At 41.3% G+C, this 19,077-nt stretch overlaps 1 non-coding gene and 3 pseudogenes across 1 annotated transcript; 1 reads left to right on the top strand and 3 right to left on the bottom strand.

Moving 5' to 3' along the window:
- The first annotated feature begins 5,601 nt into the window (after positions 1 to 5,601).
- LOC114493459 lies at positions 5,602 to 5,765 on the top strand. Its single transcript, XR_003684134.1, has one exon. It is a non-coding gene; the product is annotated as a U1 spliceosomal RNA (small nuclear RNA).
- An 809-nt stretch (positions 5,766 to 6,574) lies between these two features.
- LOC114492181 lies at positions 6,575 to 7,968 on the bottom strand (annotated as a pseudogene).
- On the bottom strand, positions 7,876 to 9,123 carry LOC114492182 (annotated as a pseudogene).
- A 512-nt stretch (positions 9,124 to 9,635) lies between these two features.
- On the bottom strand, positions 9,636 to 14,998 carry LOC114492183 (annotated as a pseudogene).
- Between the last annotated feature and the right edge of the window lie 4,079 nt (positions 14,999 to 19,077).

Raw genomic sequence — 19,077 nt, 5'->3', positions numbered from 1 at the left:
GCCTGCTACACTCTCTCCAGGGCTAGCAGCTTATTAATAAGTTCAGGACCTTTCCATGCTGCTCATACTTTTTACACACCATCTGTTTCCTCTCCTGTCGTTGGCGGCTTCATTCCAGGGACAACCCTGGGGAGAAGGAGCCGACATACCAAGTTTCTGCTATTGTCCCCCATGCTTGCAAGTACCTGCAGATTTCTCTTAAATATTTCCTGTTCAACTCAACAGGTTTTAATTATGTGAACTAATATTTGCTCACTCTGAAACCATATTTGCCCTCATAAAAGGCAAGGTCTGAAGGCCTGGGATTAGGCAAGCCCAGAAAAATCTCAACATTTATGCAAACAAGCTCATGTTTCCTGCCACCTAGCATTTCCTCACTGGTCCAGTCTTCTGTATTCTGCTTGCGGGACATCTATCTCCTTAGTCTTCCCACTTAAAGCAAATGACCAACCACATGTTCTCTCCTTCCAATCTCCATCTACCCCTGGCGGAAGCAGGACAAAGGTTTCCTCCTACAGGCCTCTCATCTTTCTGTGCAGAAGTATTTTCTGTTGGCTCCTTAGTGAAAACTAACTGTTAATGGCCCTAATGAAGCTGTAAGGTACTTCCCTTTTGTGGCTTCTTAGTGTCACTTATGAACCTAAAATTGAAGACTGTCTCAGAAAATCTTCAATGTATTGTTTCTCAATTCTTGTCAAGCATATCACATAGTTTGTTCCACTGTCAAGTTTCTCCCTCATATTTCTGACATGTTTGTCCCAAAACACACTCCTTCCCCCAAATCAGAAGAGCTTGATGAGATGGGGGGGACAGACTTTAGCACTCAAGAGATATAAAAAATGGACACTAGTTATGTGAGGCTTCATTTGTTATAATAGCAAACATGAAAGTTCCTAGGGTATTGTTTTTGGTCATTGTTAGAGTCCAGCATCCTTATTTTGAGCTTAGACATAATGAAAAGTCATTCCTCTCCCTCCACACTTATATACCAGGCTGCTCACGTGAGGAGGTGGGTGGCATTTTGGGAAAGGAAGCAAGAATCAAGTCAGACATCTATCAATCAATTGGAAGTAAGCCACTTGATCTGCAAAGTAGGCTGAAGGAAGAGTGCAAGCATCCCATTCATTGACAATGGAGCCTGGGTACAGATTGCCAGAAATCTGAACTGTATCAAAAGCTCTTAGTGCAGTAGATGTTTAATAGGGCAAAATGCATGCCCTTTCTCTTCTCAAAAAAGTTTGGTGACAGTGGTGGAGTGAAAGTCTTCTGCTTTCAATACACATCATTCTGATATAAATAACTGCCTGTGGTAGTCTCACACTTGACTTCCTTAAAGCTCACATCTTCACTTCCTCCAATGTGTGGTCAAACATACCTGTCCCTCCAAAAAATGGTATGTGAATTCCCCTAATTATCCTCAGATATTTCTGAGGTAAGGTCCTGTGCTTAGTGGATCAGTTGCACTTATATGCAAGATTCTCCACTGTGTTTCCCCCCAAACACTGACTTACAAACCCAGATGTGTGATTCTTGAAATCAAAGAAAACTGTTCTTTAGTCACTGCTGCCCAGTAGACATAAAGAGTTCAGCTGCAAAACATGCCTGTGCAGACAAGCCCAAGCCCTTGTGCACTGCACATGTCCATGCACACACACACATATGCACACACTCAATGACATGAGCTACTAACAGTAGAGAATTCTGCGCTTTCAAGACAGGCACCAGCCAAATCTTTAAATTACAAAGCTAAGAATGCAAGCAGTAAAATGTGTGATTTCAGGCCACTTTTGATTACATTTCTGGAGCTTGGCCAGCAGAGCAATTTCCAAGAAAACCAGCTCAGGCAGTTCACAGTTGCTCATCAGCTCACTAGTCTTAAACCAAGCTCTTTGTCACGCTAAGGGGACGTTTCTTCTCCTCACCCCAGCTCAAGCTCCAAGTAATCAACTAAATCTCAAGTAATCAACCTTCCCAAAAATGTGTAAGGAAAAAGGAAAGAGGGGGGGCAAGCTGGACAAGACCACCTCACACTATGAGCAACTGGAGAATATGTATACAACCAATTAATTCCACGCTGAGTGCTGCAAGTTAATAAGCAGGGCAAGCCAGTGCTTGGTTTTAGACAAAGGGGGAAAATGGACTGAGTTCACACTTCTCCCATATGTGACTCTACACCCATCACCAAGCCAGCCAAGAAAGTTTCCTTCAGGCAGGGAGTCTTGCCTAGGGAAGTCAGATGAGTAAACCAAAGCTGACCCTGGGGGTTGCAATAAAGTTTGAATTGGACCTCTGTCTATATTGGAGATGAGCTCAGAGCACATAATCCATTTCAGGGCATCTACTCAGATTGGGAGGATATGGGTGTTAGGAGGGAAGAAGCAGTTGTGGTTTTCCCGATGTAGGTCTGGTGTGCGGCCCAGCTGCCTGGAGGGTGTCAGGATGGAGTCTTCCTCCTCGTTGGACACACAGCCTGTGAGAATTGCACTTTGAAGTTCCATACATACTCGGTGAATGGCTAGTCAGTCACTGGCCATTTGTACGCATGGCAGTTTGGGGGCCAACCGCCAATCTAGAGCATGTGCCTGTTGAGATGTTAACTTAGGCTCAACATAGAAGAGGCTGTCCCACAGTAAAAACAAACAAACAAACAAACAAACAAACCCTTAATTTTTTATGGTTTCTTACCTCTTTGGTGTTGTCATCTGTCTTGAGATTTTGAAAAATAAATATTCAAAAAATCTAGGCAACAAATGGTATAATTTTGTTCATTCCCCAAGTGTTAGGTAATAAATTAGCTTCTGTCTCTCATCCTCACAAAATAAATTCCAGACTGATCAAAGAGCCTAAAGTGAAAATCAAAATAAAATGAGTATTAGAAGGAAATGTAAGAGAATATTTATCACCTTGACATAGGGAAGAATTTTCCAAGCAAGATATATAACCCAGAAACCATAAAGAAAAAGATTTACAGATTTCACTGTGTAAAGTTTTAAGCTTTGTAAAGTAAAAGGCAATATAAGTAAAGACTAGGAGAAATACTTACAACAGATATAACATAGAATTAATATTCAGAATAAATACAGCACATACAAATCAATAATAAAAACAAACAACCCAATATTTAATGTGCAAGGAATATTCATAAGAAATCCACAAATATAATTGGCCAGGGTAGGTTGGTAAAACATTGCTCATAACCCCAAGTTTTATTTTTAGATATGTATCCAATAGAACTTTATGTGCATATATACAAAAACACGGGCATAAGAATGTTCATGGCAACATTATTTGCTAATAGCTTTAAGTTGGAAACAATCCACATGTCCATCAGTGAATAAATTGTGGTATATTCACATAATGGAATATAATAAGAAATGTAAATGAATATATTACAGTTACAGGCAAGAACATGAATGACTCATAAACATAATGTTGAATGAATAAAGCCAGACGCAAAAGAGTGCATGCTCTTTTTTTTAAATATTTTTTAAATATTTTTTGCCCTGGCTGGCGTAGCTCAGTGGATTGAGCGCGGGCTGGGAACCACAGTGTCCCAGGTTCGATTCCCAGCCAGGGTACATTCCTGGGTTGCAGGCCATAACCCCCAGCAACCGCACATTGATGTCTGTCTGTCTGTCTGTCTGTCTCTCTCTCCCCCTCCCTCCCTTCCTCCCTTCCCTCTCTAAAAATAAATAAATAAAATCTTAAAAAAAAAAAAAAAGTTAAAAAAAAATATTTTTTAAAGATTTTATTTATTTATTTATTTTTAGAGAGGGAAGGGAGGGGGGAGAGAGAGAGAGAGAGAAACATCAATGTGCGGTTGCTGGGGGTTATGGCCTGCAACCCAGGAATGTACCCTGGCTGGGAATCGAACCTGCAACACTTTGGTTCACAGCCCGAGCTCAATCCACTGAGCTACGCCAGGCAGGGCTAAAAGAGTGCGTGCTCTTTAATTCCATTTATCCAAAGTTCAAAAACAGGCACGACTAATCTGTAGGGGTTAGGTATCAGGACAGTGACTACTTTGGGGGAAGTGGGAGAAGGGCTGATAATATTCTATTTCTTGATCCGGGTGGTGATTACAAGAAGAATTCACCTTGTACTAATTCCTTAGGTAGTCCACTTACGACTTGAGTACCTTTTTTGTATTTTTTATAATTCAAGAAAAAAATTGAAAAAATCCAAATGATCAGTAGGCTTATGAAAAGATGCACAATCTAACTAGTAAATCAGAGAGATGAAATTTAAAATGACATAGCCTTTTCTGTACCTGATACTGGCAATTAAAAACATTGAAAATGTCCATTGTTGATGAGTATGATGGTGGCTATCTAAATTAGAACAGAATTTTAGGAGAGAGCCTTGATATTATTTACCAAAAATTGAATGTGCATGTCTTTTGGTCCAGAAATTCCATTCCTTGGAATATATCTTTTAAAAATATACATATGCACACAAATTTGTATACAAGAATATTTGTTATAATGTTGTCTGTAGTGGTAAAAAAAAAAAAGCAAAACAGCTGTGTCCTGTGCTAGAATAGTAGGTACAGAAACTGTAATACAGCTGCACAGTCTGGAAGGAATGTGGCTGTTAATGGGGGAAGCCGATACGCACCAACACAGGAAGAGCCACAGGGAACATTGTTAAAGTAAAAAGGAAAAAAAAATCCCAAAACAGAACATGTTGCGTGATCTTGTTTATGTATAAATGACTTGAATGTAAACTTTAAAAACTTACAAAAAATAGAAAACAAAACTAAAATCTGGTGTGGCTCATTTACTCAAATATCTTACAAAATAAACTCAGCTTCCCTCTTGAAACAGATTGCACTGCACGAGAACTCTCTGAGACTGTCTCTCTGAAAGGACTGCCCCATAGCAGGAAGGAGCAGTTTCTTCTTCCACAGCCTCCTAGAAGAGCCTTGGCGTCTCTGAAATGCCAGCTCCCACACAGGCCTGAGCAACAGCACAGGCGGTGTCTCCAGATCTTCCTGCTGCAGAGGTGCTTTCCAGTAATTAACTAATCCGCCTAAAGGAGGGGGCTGGGCTCCCAAAGACTGAGCACTCCCTCCCCTCTGCCCCCCTGCTGCTCTCTTTGGAAAGCCAAGGCATCCCCCAGAAATGGCTGTTCCTCAGCCCCTGCCCTCCCTCACCTCCCAGACTCCACTGGGCAGGATGAGGAGGGCCTTCAAGGCACTGTCCTGGACCAGACAACTTCCTTTCTGTCTGTTCCCCAGAAAGAGTTATACTGTTCTGTACCCTCCTGGCCCCACCTCCACCTATGTCCTCCTGGTCTAACTTTCCTGTGGGCTGAGGAAGAACACTGCAACAAGCAGCAAGAGAAATAACATCCTAATGCTGTCAATTTTGACTCTGCCATTTTTTTGCTCCAGGATCCTATGAACAACAGAAAATGTACTCGTCCTTTCTACTTCTTATTGTGCAAATAAAATAAACAGCAGACATAGTCTCTACTACATTATTTTCAAAATGTTGGTGTCTGGAGCAGTTTCCCAGACTTTGGAATTTCAGTAACCATTAAAATTCCAAAAATTTAGGATGGCTCATTTTTATTTTGTGAAGTACAGCCTGAACTATTACACTTACCTGGCAGGGGAGATACTGTGATCACAGTGGTGGTTTTCCCAGGGCCAGGCTCACCCACTGCACTCCGGCTGTGCTGACCCCTGCGATTTCCCCAAGTGGGGGAAACTCGACTCCATAACTTGTTGTCATGGGGGGCTGTGTTCATGCTCTCCCCTGAAAAAAATAATAAAAATAAAAAGCAAACTGAATGATTGTCAGTATCACTTAAATGAGTGGGCACCTTACCATGAGTGGTCACAGTGATCTCAGACTTTAAAAACAGCCCTTTAAGTTTTATACATTTAGATCTACAAAAATACACACATATTTCACATGGTTTGGTGAACATTTCCTCACAGACAGCCACCGGTTCCCTTAGAAAGAACTGGCAGAGATTAAATCCTAAATTTTCTAACATAGCCATGCCTGAGAAAGACAGGAAGGCATTTTAAAATATACCGATTCCAGGTTCCCAACCCATATTCACTGCTTCAGTTAATTAGCCTCTTCAAGGCTGGGGTATGTGTACTTCTTTTTGTTGCATATAAAATTAAGTTTTATTTTAAAAGGTTAAACTTTATACATACTTTTAAAACATAAAATTTCAAAATTACTAGGCAAGTCAGTCATACAAAGCTGTTTACAGCAGTAATTAAAGAAGTGGTAACATTTTACCAGTGTAAAACATCACAGAATTCAAATCACAGCTTGGATCTTCAAGATTCAAGTGTTTTATTCCATGCAGTAAAATGTGGCCAGTTTTTGTTCTGTGTGTGTGTGTGTGTTTACAATTATTTAAGATCTTTATTAACAGGTGCTTGCAGTTTGTTGACTTTTTGGGGAAAAATCAAGTTGTAAACTTTTATCACAAATTCAAAATGAGGTTCTTAAAAATCTCAGCTTGACCAGATATGAAACAATTAAAAAACTTTAAAGGTTTTTTTAATAAAGCCTGAGAAAAAACAGGCTTATTAAAAAAAAAAACCAACAAACACATTTGTCATTACCAAAAAGAGACATCTTTAAGTAAAAATAATAAAAACCCCATGCTGCCTAGATAATGCAGATAGTTCTACTTATCTGGTCAACAGGCAAAAAGCAAGCACTGAAGGTCTTCAGCTCCAATCTTCTGTTCACTTCTTATTGCAGGAATTTCATATTCCTTTCTTCTGGCTGGATGACTAAACCGGATGATGGTAGAGACAGTAAACTGGCATCTACTCAGCCCCACCCTGTTCAACCTCGGGAGCAGACGAATTCTCAGCTGGTGGATCTGCTGCTTTTGTCTCTTTGCCATCTTGTGGTTTAGGGTTTTCTGGGCATCCCCATCAGTAATTAAGGTTACTGTTGAGGTGTCTGCTGACCTATGGTCTCAGCTCCTAGATTTCCTTATCTTCTTCATTGCCGTCCCCTCTAGGCTGTCTTTGGCGAGAAGGGTTCCTGCAAAATGTGGTCTGTAGGCCCGATACATACTCTGTCTCACTGGTCTACCTTGTTCCCCCACACTGTGGTAGTCAGCACCTCCATCACTTCTCCCTGCACAGGAGGGTTGGAATATTGTGGTCAAGCCCATAGGATCTCCTCACGTAGTAAGGCAGGAACCATTGCCTACAGTAGGGCTGACGCTGTTGGGCCTGGCCTTCAAGAGCACTCTCTGATGCCTCATTCTTTTCCCCACTCTCACTTTCCTGGTAATTCTGCTGGTTATTGCGTGGGGGACCCCTGCAACGTGGATAGTGTCTATAATGATTACGATCTGCTGCATGTTTACTGCCTTGTATTGGAGCTCCTCCAGGGCCTGTAACTTTTGCTGCTTGTGCACCCTTTTCTCTTTCAACAGCATCAAACTCCACAGTCTCCATCTCCTACACTGCAAAGGTACTTCCTGGGGTTATTCTTCTGTGTGGCAGTCTGGTGGTCAAAGACATCTTCCTTAGTGTCATTCCTGTTGATGAAACCATAGCTGTTCTTGCACTGAACCATTTTAGTGTTCCCAAAATCTTCGTTGCAATGATCTTCTCGTCCCACCAATGTGACGCTGCTTGCCGCTGCTCCCTACACTGCTGCCCATGGTACTGGGCTCAGTGTACACAGTGCTGAGGATGGGGCTCTGGGGGCAGGAAAGGGTACGGGTGGCTGCTGAGTTTAGGCCTGGCTGCTCGAGGTTGCAGTGATGGTGACTGGGGTCAGTTGCTGCAGCTGCAGCTCCCCCGCAGTGTGGTGGTAACTGGGCTGGCGGCCGTGGGGCTGCTCAGGGCTCTCTGAAGGTCTGCTGCTCTCTGCTCCTGCTACTGATCAGCCTAAAATGTGGTCAGTTTTAGGACAAAATTCCTCCTCTGGATATACTGTTCTCAATGAAGTCTTTCTTTGTCACCAGCATCTCACACAGTAGCATAGCTGGCCTGGGTGGCGGTTCCACAGTGGTTGTTCCAGTCTTAGGCCATCTTCGTGAAGCCATTCTTGCCCTAAGCCATAGCCTAGCTGCCCTTGACAATCCCATGTTTATTGTTATTTGATTCTACTCCTTTAAAGTGATAGCAAACCATCAGAACACCATGATCTAGGTCTTCACTGCTGCAGTGTGGATCATAATAAATGCCTTGTTTGTAGAACCTGAAGCTGCCATAGCCTGCCTCTGTAGCAACAGAGATGGGCCTCACAGTTGTCTCTGCCTTCATGAGGGGCCGCTGTTTCTGATGAATGTCAACGAAGCCACTGTCATTGGCAACAGAATTGTCAGGCTTGTGTTTGCAGGATCCAACCTTTGCATGATATGGATAGGATTCCTCGGAGTCCAGGCCTGGCGGGACTTACCATCCTGGAAGACAATATTCATTAGGTCGGCACTGCAGCCCTCATTGCTTTAAGACTGAGAGCCATCCACAAGGTTCTGCTTGCTCAGTGAAATAAGTTTGACAGTTTTCTAGAATACCTGTCTTTCAGGAGCACCGGTTGCACTAAAAGCCCAAGAATCACAGTAGCTCTGACCCTTCACAGGAGTTACATAGACTTCCTCTCTCCAGTCCACAGTTAGGGGAATTTCAGCTTCTTGTACTTTTTTTTTAAGATTTTGTTTATTTACTTTTACACAGAGGGGAAAGGAGGGAGAAAGAGAAGGAGAGAAACATCAGTGTGTGGTTGCACTACTGGGGACCGGGCCCACAACTCAGGTGTGTGCCCTGATTGGAAATTGAACCAGTGACACTTTGATTTGCAGGCCACACTCAATCCACTCAGCCACACCAGCCAGGGCTGCTTTTGGTTTTGAAGACCATTCATCACCTGCCTGAATTCTTCATTGGTCATGTTACCAAAGGCATTTGCTGCCATGGGGAAGCTCTGTTTCCCTAGATTGAATTCCTTGTTATGCTGTTCAATCATTTTCATATTCTTCTCCCACACTGCTCTCCTCCATCCTTCTTCATTCAAGCCACACAGTTTCCTGTGTATGGCCTTCCACTGGTTCCATTGTGCATCTAAACTGCCATTAAGTTTTTGAGCAGCTGAAGCTGTTCCTGAGCAAAAGGCACTCAGGAACAGAGAAACATTTCTGTTTGAAAAACCTGTGGTGGGTGCAGCCGCTCAGGTGCAGTGCGCATGCGGGGTCCATAGGACTTCAAGCAAGACTGCAAAACCGCATGTGCATGTTTTTTGGAATATTTTTGTGCTGTGGTAAAATATACGTAATATGAAATTTACCATTTTAACTAACCATTTTAAGTGTCCAATTCTATGCCAGTAAGTACATTCACCATTTGTGTCATCATCACACTATCCTGATCTCAAACAGAAATTCTGTACCCATTAAACACTAACTCCCCCAAACTCCTGGCAACCTCTGTTCTACCTTCTGGGTACCTCAGATAAATGGAATCATAAAATATTTGTCCTTTTGTGTTTGGCTTATCTCACTTAACATGATTTTTCAAGGTTCATCTATGTCATAGCATGTATTAGAATTTTATTCCTTTTTAATAGCTAAATAATATCATTATATATACGACATTTTGTTTATCCACTCATCTGTTGGTAGACCGCTGGGTTATTTCTACCGCTTTGGCTATTGTGAATAATGCCACTATGAACACTGGTGTATAAATATCTATTTCAGTCCCTGTTTTCAATTTTTTTAATCCAAATACCTCTTTATAAATTAAATAATGCTACTTGTTTGTTTTACAATATGAATTTAAGCCTTTGCTTGTTTAACTTCAGGTATGACTGTGTTCTTGGTGGTGTCAGAAATTTACACGATTTCAGGTATCATTAATTTGCTTCAGCAGTTCTCCTACGTGTTCACCCTCCACCTTCAGGATGGACTGAACATTCCTTGGTTAGTAGGTGCTGAGAATAATAGTGGGGTTTTGAGGACTCAGTGCCTTTTCCATCTTTTGCTGCTAATAGTCTTTTTTCACAATAACCTGTTTGATGGCAGAGCCCAAATGTCAAAATTGCTCAGGTATTAACTGTAATTGTTTCTTCATTTCTCTCTCGCTATCGGAGAGATCTGGGAGCTGAGAATAAAAACTTGAAGTACTTTATTCATCCTGTTCATGATATATTTTTGTTTTTTCTTGACTTCCTCATATTTGTCAGCTAAGTGCTCAACCATTTCTCACAGACTTTTCCTCTTCTCTCAAGATCTTCTATTTTTTTCTTTTTTTTGGTCACATAATAATGTGACCTACCGCTGAGTCGTTTTCTCTGCCAAGTCCTGTTTAAGAATGTACTGTTCTCTGAACACCTGGATGGGTCTGCTGATGAGATGAAGACATTCTTTGGGAGCCATATCTTTTTCAGATGATTTAAAAAATGCTAGATTTTCAACACTATGTTGCAAAGTGCTTCTAATGTGTTTTTCAGAGGAATTGGGGTTTTAGCCAGAATTCAGAGGGAATACTCTACCAATTCAACATTTTCTTGGGTATGAAGGGGAGGAAACGCTGGATGTACTGTGCTTAATAAAAGCCTTATGAGGCATTTGCAGGCACTAGTGGTGCAGATCATTGCGGGCCCAGCCTTTGAATTGGAGCTGGCTGCCTGCAAGACAGTGCTTTGTATAAAGGACATGTTCTACAGAGCATTTCTGTTCAGTTGCAAGTTCCTGGACTATCCTTATCATCTTTATCTGACCCAAGACATTTTGGAAGCTTATAAATCCAAGTTAGCCCAACAGTATGTACACCAGCTTCCTGAGTCCAGTTATATCTTGAGGAACACTTGGGATTTCTGTGAAGATTAACGGGATGAGGAAAGTCAGAATCAAAAAGGGATCATCCTCTACAAATGCCAGTTTCAGGACAAGCTCCAACTCAGCACACTCCAACACATGCAGAGAAGGAATGAAGTCGGCCCTGCAATTCCAGGGCTTTTCTGATGATTGGTCTTCTTCTTCTTCCCCTTGCAGCACAACACAGCAATACAGCATTCCTGACTCAGCAGCAATCACGAAGAAGTTGGACACATAGGGTAAGCAGAGTACAGCACAGGCATTATAACCATAGTTATCTTCAGCTGCAGGATGCATGGGCAATGGACGTAACAGTTCCCTGATATTCCCAGGGCTGTATAACACACTAATGTATGTAAGAAAAGCCTCCCCATTCTCACATAAGATGTACAGTGGGTATGTCACAACTTAATCTTTGTCTTTTTATCCAAATATATTTTTTGGGACTGCTGCCAATGGCCCAAAGTCAAATGCAGCTGCTGGCTCTCCTAGAGATGTGGTATATACCCTTCCTTTATTTGAGTATTAGATTTTCCTCTTCTGCTTATAACAATATGATGACCTTAGTGGGTGTCTAGAGCTCACATAGAGAGTAAATTCTTATCACATGGTCTCACGTTCACAGCACTCTGCAGGGACACAAGATTTCATTTGGATACCAGGCAGCATGCTAGAGTCAGAGAGGTAGAACTGGTGGGAAATCTCAGCAATTCCAATGGTACTGTAGTTCATTGTTAATTTTCCACCTTCAAATTCAGAATTCTTTTTTTTAAAGAAAGAGAAATATCAATTTATTGTTCCACTTATTCGTGTATTCATTTGTTGATTTTTAAGTATATTTTCTTGATTATGCTATTAAGAGTTGTCCCAATATTTCTCCCTTTGCCCCCTTTTGCCTGGTACCCCCTTCCCTCCAGCAATCCCCCTCTTAGTTCATGTCCATGAGTCATGCACATAAGTTCTTTGGCTTCTCTATTTGCTATACTATGCATTTTTTTATTGTTGTTCAATTACAGTTGTCCCCATTTTTCCCCATTACTCTCCCTGCCCTACCCACCAGCACCTCCCACCTTCAATCCACCCCCTACTCTATTGTCTATGTCCATGAGTCCTTTATACATGTTCCTCCATTTCCTATACTATTCTCAACATCCCCCTGTCTATTTTGTACCTACAAATTACGCTTTTTAATCCTTGCACATTTTGCCCCATTCTCCCCCTTCCCCCTCCCCACTGATAACCCTCCAAATGATCTCCATATCTATGATTCTGTTCCTGTTCTATAGTTGCTCACTTAGTTTGTTTTTGTTTTTTAGGTTCAGTTGTTGATAGTTATGAGTTTGTTGTCATTTTACTGTTCAGAGTTTTGATCTTCTTTTTCTTAAATAAGTCCCTTTAACAATTCATATAATAAGAGCTTGATGATGATGAACTCCTTTAGCTTTACCTTGTCTGGGAAGCACTTTATCTGTCCTTCCATTCTAAATGATAGCTTTGCTGGACAGAGTAATCTTGGTTGTAGGTCCTTGCCTTTCATGACTTTGGATACTTCTTGCTAGTCCCTTCTTGCCTACAAAGTTTCTGTTGAGAAATCAGCTCATAGTCTTATGGGAACTCTTTTGTAGGTAACTATCTGCTTTTCTCTTGCTGCTTTTAAGAGTCTCTCCTTATCTTTAACCTTTAGCATTTTAATTATGATGTGTCTTAGTGTGATCCTCTTTGGGTCCAACTTGTTTGGCATTCTCTGTGTTTCATTCACTTGTATATCCATTTCCTTGGCCAAATTAAGGTTTTCTTCAATTATTTTTTCAAAAAAGTTTTCAGTTTCTTGTTCTTCCTCTTCTCCTTCTAGCATCCCTATGATTCGGATGTTGGCCCTTGTGGAGATGTCCCAGAGTCTTCTTATTCTCTCCTCATTTTTTGAATTCTTGTTTCTTCATTTTGATCTGGTTGAATGTTTATATCTTCCTTATGTCCCAAATCATTGATCTGAACCCCAGCTTCCTTCCCTTCACTGTTGATTCCCTATGGATTTTTCTTTATTGCTCTTAGTGTAACCTTCACTTCCTCCCTTATGCTTTTGCCATACTCAGTGATTTCTGTGAGCATCCTTATCACCAGTGTTTCAAACTCTGCATCTGACAGGTGGGCTATCTCTGTTTTGTTTAGTTTCTTTTCAGGGATTGTTCTGTTTTCCCTTTGAGCCATAATTCTTTACCTCCTCATTTTGGCAGCCTCACTGTATTTGTTTCTGTGTATTAGGTAGAGCTGCTTTGACTTCCTTTGTTGGCATACCTGTTATATTGTATGGAGTGGAGCCTTAGGTAATTGCCAGGGCAGGGCGACCCGCTTCACTGCTTTGTGGCTCTATATGTGGAGGAGGGGTCGGAGAAGGGACAATGCCACTGCCTAGCTGCTAGAAGTTTGCTTGTCACTCACCGCATTCCCAGTCACTTCACCCACTTCCCATATACAACTGGCACCCCTCTAGCTGTTGCCCTAGTTATGCTTCCCAGAGTGGGTAGGTTTGCATACATTCTAGGACCATGAGGGTCTTTTAAATGGACCTTCTGAAAGACCAGCATTTTCTTTTGCTGCCCTCATCCCCACTGGTTTTTACAGCCAAAAGTTATGAGGCTTTATTTTTCCAGCACTGGAAATCTGGGCTGCACATTCTGGGCTGGGGCTGGGATCGTCTGTTCCCCAGGTATCCCTCCCAATTTTTATCCGTCACACATGAATGTGGGACTGCCTGTTCTGCCAGCCACTGCCACCTCCATGCCACTGCCATGCCACTGCCACACCTCGTCCTCTCTGCCCAAGCTCCCCATCTCTGCCCCTCCCAACTGTCTGGATGAATATAGCTTCTTTAAGTCTTTGGCTGTTGGGCTTCCTTACTGTTCAATTTTCTGGCAGTTCTGGGTGTTTTTTTGTTTGGAAATTAGTAGTGATCCTTCTTATGTTGTATAAGGAGGGAAAGTGTGTCTATCTACACCTCCATCCTGACCAGAAGTCTCCAAATTCAGAATTCTTTCACCATCTTTTAAGTAATTCTAATCACATACAAGGGGCTTCCCAGAAAATGTCCAGCTATGTACTATGACAAATAGAGACATTTATTGAAGAAGATACAAGATAGAAGAAATATTGTACATAGGACAATGACACCTCAGTCCCCTTCAAAGTAGGCACCTTGGGACCTCACACTGTTCTCCCAATCACTATCAGCTGCCCTGTCATATTTTCCTGAGTCTCATTGATGGTCTGAAATCTCTTTCCTTTCAAAGGTGATTTTAGTTTTGGGAAAACCCAGAAATTGCAGGGCACCAAATCTGGGCTGTAGAGAGGATGAGTGACCTGGGTGATTTGATGTTTCACCAAAAAACTATGCATGAGGCATGATGCATGAGTGGGTGCATTGTCATGATGAAGCTGCTAATCACCAGTTGTCCATAGCTGTGACCTTCTGTATCAGCCACATAGTTTCCATGGAGGAATGTCCAAGCTTAACACAAAATTTGATGCAGATTTGTTGCTCTACTCACTCAGTCATTTTGAATGTGGTGGCTACACAGTACACATGCTCGCTCAATGGCATCTACAACCTCCCCTGACTAGTACAATGAAGTCATCATTGTTCATGTATGTGCATCCCACTCCACGCTCCTTGGCTGCCAGGTTATATCGATGTTGCACAAACCCGTCTCATTATATTAACAATGGCTGGACATTTTCCAGACACACCTGGGTAAGTCCTTTTATTCCTATCAGTGCTACACGATGTTGTGTTGGACATAAGACTTAATAGATTTCAAACAGGAAGAATTATGGAAAGCAATCTCTGGTTCTAAGAGAGGAAGGTCTCCTTATCAGTGCCACTGAGACCCAGAAGGCAAACCACTAAAAAAGAGATGTCTTCTCTATCCCACAGAAAGAGTTCTCCACTGAAGCCTAAGACCAGGTTTCTTGTCAGCAACTGTGGTGGCAGTGGTGATGAACAAGGCAATGATAAGAAGCTGGTTTCTCAGCCTCTTGTGAGCTCTGGATTTTCAGTCCCTCCCAGAGCTATAAGAACATGGCATGTTTTCAATTCTTTAGGAGAAATTTCTGGGTCATATGATAATCCTGTGTTTAACTTTGTGAGGAAGCACTAACCTGTTTTCCACAACAGCTGCGCCATTCTACATTTTTATCAGCAATGCACAAGAGTTCTAATTTCTCCACATCTTTGCCAATTGTTGGTATTTTCTGGTAGTCTTGTTTGTTTGTTTTTCTTTTTTCTTTTTCTTTGTAATAGCCATCCAAAGGTTTGTAAAGCAATATTTCATTGTGGTTTTGATTTCCCTAATGACTAATAATGTTTAGCATCTTTTCATGTGCTTATTGACTATATGTATATCTTCTTTGAAAAATATTTAAGTTTTTTGCCGATTAAAAAAAACAACAGCAATTTATTATTTCTTGCAATTCTTAAGGTAGAGTGGAGACAATTCTGTTGGCTGGGGTCACTCATGCAGCTGCATTTATTTGGTACCTGAGCTGGGCTGGAAGAGCCAAGAAGACCTCACTCATGTTCTTTGCCCATTTTTAAATTAGGGTGTTTTGATTTTTCTGTTTTTGAGTTAGATCAATTTTTAATATATTCTGGATATTAAGCCTTTATCAAATATGCGATTTGCAAATATCTTTTCCCATCCTGTGGGCTGTCTTTTCAGTCTCTTAATACTGATTTTTGATGCACTAAATTTTTTAATTTTGTTTAAGCTCAATTTTTCTTTTTTTGTCTGTGTTTTTGATGTCATATCTAAAAATAAAAATACCAAATCCAATGTCTTAAAAAAGTTTTCCTCTGTTCACTTCTAATTTTATAATTTAGTTTTTAAGCTTAGGTCTTTGTTCTGTTTTGAGTTGGTTTTTGTATATGGTATAAGGTCCCATATACTCCAATTTCAATATCCAATATCCAATTCTTTTGAATATGGATATCTAGTTTTTCCAGCACTATTTGTTAAAAAGATTGTCTTTTCCCCACTGAATGGTCTTGGCACTATTGTCAAAAATCATTTGACCATATATGCAAGAGTTTCTGGCAGAAAGACTTTTCTCTATTCTATTCATTTGTTCTATATGTCTGTCTATATGCCAGTATCATGCTGCTTTGATTACTGCAGCTTTGTAGTAAGTTTTAAAATCAGGGAGTGTGAGACCTTCAACTTTGTTCTTTTGCAAGATTGTTTTTGACTATTCAGGGCCCTTTGAGATTCCATGTGAATTTTAGAATGGATTTTTCTATTTTGTATAAATAGTGCTGTTGGGATTTTGATTTGGATGGCATTCAACATGTAGAGCAATTTGGGTAGTATTTTCATCTTAACAATATTAAGTCTTGCAACACATGAACACAGTATGTCTTTCCATTTATTTATATTTTCTATAATTTTCTCAGCAGCCTTTTATAATTTTCAGTGTACAAGTCTTTAGCCTCCTTGGTTAAAAATTTATTCTTGCCCCTGGCTGGCGTAGCTCAGTGGATTGAGCGCGGGCTGCGAACCAAAGTGTCGCAGGTTCGATTCCCAGTCAGGGTACATGCCTGGGTTGCAGGCCATGACCCCCAGTAACCACACATTGATGTTTCTCTCTCTCTCTCTCTCTCTCTCTCTCTCTCTCTTTCCCTCCCTTCCCTCTCTAAAAATAAGTAAATAAAATCTTAAAAAAAATTTATTCTTGCCCTGATCGGTGTGGCTCAGTTGGTTGGCATTGCCCCACAAACTGAAAGGTTTCCAGTTTGATTTCCAGTCAGAGCCAGTGCCTGGGTTACAAGTTCGGTCCCCAATCAGGGCATGTACGAGAGGCAACCATTCCATGTTTCTCTCTCACATCGATGTTTCTCTCCTTCTCTTTCTCCCTCCCTTCTCCTCTCTCAAAAAAAATATTCTCAAGCATTTATTGTTTTTAATACCATGGTAAGTGGAATTATTTTCTTAATTTCCTTTTCAGATTTTGATTGCTAGTGTATAGAAATATAATTGACATTTGTGTGTCAGTGTGTATCCTGCAGCTACTAAATTTTTCAGCTCTGGCTGTGGTGTATGTATACACAAGTGTGTAAAATCCTTAGAATTTTCTACATAGAAGATTATGCCATCTGTGAACAGAAATAATGTTACTCTTTCCTTTCCAATTTGGAGGCCTTTTATTTCTTTCTAATGCTTAATCATGCTGGCTGGAACTTCTAATATTACGTTGAAAAAAGTGGATACCCTTGTTTTGTTCCTGATCTTAGGAGAAAAGCTTTCAGTCTTCCATCATTGAGTATGATGTTAGCTGGGAATTCTTCTTTTATGTGCCTGGGGCATGGCTATCCACCATGACCTGCCCAGTTAGGAATTTATGATCAGATCACCCAGTAAGGTTACTACCCTAGAATCACTTTATTGCCCACAGAAGGAACCAGGGTGCACTTGTGTGCAGCTTCATCTGACTGTAGCAGCTCCCATTCAACTAACTTCTTCCCACAGTTGTAGCAGGTCTGTAGCCACTAGAGTTCTGCATAAGCCCTTAGTCTGAAAGAGAGTGAAAGGAAGAGGTATTATGTGCAAAATGCCACTCAGGGGAATCAGATGGCCAGGGGCCAGGTCCCTCTCTGAGCTCTGGGCCAAATAGATGGTGCTGTGACCAGAAAGAGGAAGCTTCTTGGTACAAATTAATGTGAGGTTACTCTCACTAAAATATTTTCTTAGTCTGCTTATGCACAAAGATCACAGACAATGAAAAAGTGTCATCAGACTTGTAATTAGGCAGAGAAGCAATTTCCTACAGGTTCCTTTGCCTCCTAAACTTAGTCTTTCTTCTCCTTACCCCCAGCTTTCCTCAGGCACTAGTCGGTGTTTCCAGTAAAAAACTTGTTTGGCTACTTGTGCAGAAAGAGGAATTGATTTAATATTTGAACACTCAACTGACTGGTTCTCCTTGGGAGCAGTAGCCAAGTGAATCTAAGAGAAGGAACAAGAGAAGAAACAAAATGGTGCCAGGCTGGAGTGTGGAGTTCCTCAATCGTCCTGCAACACCCTGGACGTGCACACAGCTCATACCCTCTCCCCTGATGAGTCACGCCTCCCACACCCAGCACAGTGTTGAAACATTGAGTGAGACCTGAATACAATAGTGAGAACCAGTTAAACAGGTAAAACATTTCCCTGCTGTCAATCTGATAAAAGGCTGGACCATGCTTCAAAATGGAAGGAAGACAGAGGAGGGTTTTCAGCAATACAAGGTTTTATAGAATCCCACAGCAACCAGGGATCTGCAGTGAGGCTTGAAGACTTTTAGTCCCACAGATATTTCCGTCTTTAAACACAAAAGTGCATGGAAGCTCTGAACAGAGTTTTTGTTTGTTTTGTATTAAGGGGAGGGGTATTTCTGTAGAGCTCTCAACCTTGAAGAGACGATAAAAGACAGTTTGGAAGACCTGAGTTTCCTTTTCCAAATACAAGGTGTAGGTATATCAACATTTACACTGTTCCTATTTCTACCTTTCCCCCACTTTTCACCTCATTCCTGTGAAATTGAGAAGAGGCTGTGATAACAGCATCCCAGCCATTTAGAACTGGGTCAGAGATCAAAGGCCTAAAAGAGGTTATAACATTAACAGGAAAGGCTGTGATTAAAAATCCAAACTTAAGACCCAATATTCAAATATCCTCAACTACCGTTAGATCAGAAACATTATTTCTCAAGGTAGAGAAGAGCGACTGAAAAACTCCGTGCCTTGCAAAGTGTGCACCTACCTCCAGAATGCTGTAGCCTAAGCTCCGATCTTGATGAACACAGAGATTCTTCTGCCTCTTTATAAATAGAAAATGTCCCAAATAAACTTGCACTAGGTCATTTCATCATCATCATCATGGTTATTATCAATAAACGCTTATGGGGCATCCACTTGGCCAGCGCTGACCCGATCAGACCTGTCTCAACTTCCCTGAACCATCACTTGGATGGCGAACATACCCAAGAGCACTGCTCCATCACTGTTCTGGAGTTACAACCTTTGAAATTTGTGTATAGGTATGTGACACAAGCTTTCATTGTAAGAGGCACAAAAATAGAGGCTTATAATGAGCTCTCTGGGGAGGCAAACGTATGGTAGAGCAGAGCTCAGCAGGAGAAAAGTCAAGGCAGGTGTTGAAGAAACGTTGTGTGGAAGATGGGGAAGATGGGTACAGAGGTTGTTTGAAGTGCAGGCAATGCCACTGGAGTAGG

The sequence above is a fragment of the Phyllostomus discolor genome, chromosome 1 (genome assembly GCF_004126475.2).
Source record: "Phyllostomus discolor isolate MPI-MPIP mPhyDis1 chromosome 1, mPhyDis1.pri.v3, whole genome shotgun sequence".
NCBI classification, from domain to species: domain Eukaryota; kingdom Metazoa; phylum Chordata; class Mammalia; order Chiroptera; family Phyllostomidae; genus Phyllostomus; species Phyllostomus discolor.
The sequence above is the reverse complement of the archived record's forward strand: the minus strand, read 5'-3'. Positions and strand labels throughout refer to the sequence as shown.